This window comes from Triticum aestivum, chromosome 6B (assembly GCF_018294505.1).
Source record: "Triticum aestivum cultivar Chinese Spring chromosome 6B, IWGSC CS RefSeq v2.1, whole genome shotgun sequence".
Taxonomy (NCBI): Eukaryota; Viridiplantae; Streptophyta; class Magnoliopsida; order Poales; family Poaceae; genus Triticum; species Triticum aestivum.
In genome coordinates, this window is record NC_057810.1 from 640,766,157 (window position 1) to 640,768,157 (window position 2,001).

Sequence of the window (2,001 nt, forward strand, 5' to 3'; positions counted from 1 at the left end):
ATGAACAGTGCGCCCTTCCCCAGTACGCCGCCGACAACCACTCGACGTGGGTGGCGTACTTCGAGCGCCGTCAGGAGCAGACGCTGGCGTCCACCAACGGGGCGCCGGTGGTGGGTGGCATGAAGAACAGCGAGGGGCGCCGCGTGTGTGGGGCGTCCCCGGCCGCATGCTTGAGGGCGTGTTGGCGCACCTTGAGGGCGGCAACGAGCCACCGCTGGCATACCCTCCCCCGGCGGCCCCGGCCCCGGCCCACCGCCGACGCGTGGGGCAAAGGCTGCCCAGGAGGTTCATCTGTTCATCGTCTTCCTCCTCCCCGTCGCGATCTTCTTCCCACTCCTCCAGCTCTCCGGTGCTGCTTGGCGTCAAGGCCGAGCCCGCGGCAGAGACCCACTTGGCCGGCGCACTCACAACGCCGGCATCGTTATCAACGAAGGCGGCCGGCGCGCCCCCTCGTCGGCTCTTCCGCGCTTCGTCAAGCCGAAGACGGAGCCGGGGCTCGCGCCGGTGAAAACGGAGCCGGGGCTCCCCGCCGTGAAGACGGAGCTCGACGAGGTGGAGATCGACGACGATGCGGCTCTGAAATGGGCGCGCAAGGACTTCTTGAGGATGGAGAGGGAGCACCAGGTCGCCGCCGGGGCCATGAAGAAGGAGGAGTCGTCATCCTCAACGACAGTGAGAACGATGCGCCGCCGCCGGCGGCACCTGTCCGCCATGGCGACGCCGGGCAGGGGTGCAGCAGGGACAGCCGCGTCAAGGAGGAGAAGGCCGCCGACAACGACGGCGGTGTGGATGGCGGCAACGACGGTGACTACTATGGGTTCAACGATTTCTTTTTTTAGTTTTATGTAACGCGTCGTGAACATGTCTAATATATGCCGAGGTTTGCTGAAATTTAGCCGTGTTTAACCGAACTTCGCCGAACGTTTTTCTTTTTGAAAAAATTAGACGCGCCTGGGGGCGGCACTGGGGCCAGCGACTGAGGACCAACTCGGCCCCAGGCCATTTTTTTGCGCCGGCTCACCCCCAGGCGGCGATTTTAGGCGCCGCCTGGGGGGCCAACGGCTGGAGTTGCTCTTATAGACCTGGAGGTCGGCTACCGCCGGCCACTCCGGGATGGTCAACGTGCCTAAGCATTGAGGTGCTAAACATGTTTTGGTGTTTGCTTCAAGCCACATACATAAATGATGGACGACCTAGATAAATATTACCCCATTTAAGTGATGTTTTTATAGAGACTAGTAAATGTGTATCTGCAATGCACGTTGATATTAAGTAATATATTAATTACACGTAAATATTAGGTAGGATATTATTTGCGTATTAAGTATGTGATTAGCATTGGCATTAAAATTTGATATGATATTAACTGCACATTAAAGATGTTTAGCGCTCGTCATTGGAGCAACCTGAGTTGTTGGATTGACCTGATTTGACTGCCGGGATTTGTTGGATCTGCCTCTTTGGATTTTTTTATATTGATATAGATATTCTTGTTGATACAGAAACAACTTTTGACTAGGGGATGCCTCGAGTGTTGTGGTCAGGGCTAAGAGTATTGTAGATGTCGGTTGGACGAGAACAAGGGGTATTAATTATGGCATATACGGCGGCGGCATTATATCGACGATGGTCATCATATAATAACAAAGTTGACACATCAATGTTGTTTGAATAGGTTTGATTGCCTCGAAAGAGGGTGATATATTCCAATAGTAGGAAAGCATTAAGAGGGGTTAGTTGTGGATCCGATTCAGATGAGATTCCTCGGATTCCACTCCCAAATTCATTTTCTCAATGTTGATCCGAGTCGAAAGGGACTCGTGGGATGTGCCCTTGAGCTCCCCAGACAGGGCTCTGAGCTCTAGTGACTTCCCCTTCATTCTTATTCAAGTGAGAGTGGATGGTTATAAGCCCTTGGGGGATTTACGCAGGCTTGAGATCCTGAACAAATGACCAAGACTATCCTTGAAATAAGGACGTGAAAGGGTAAAAATAGGTAAC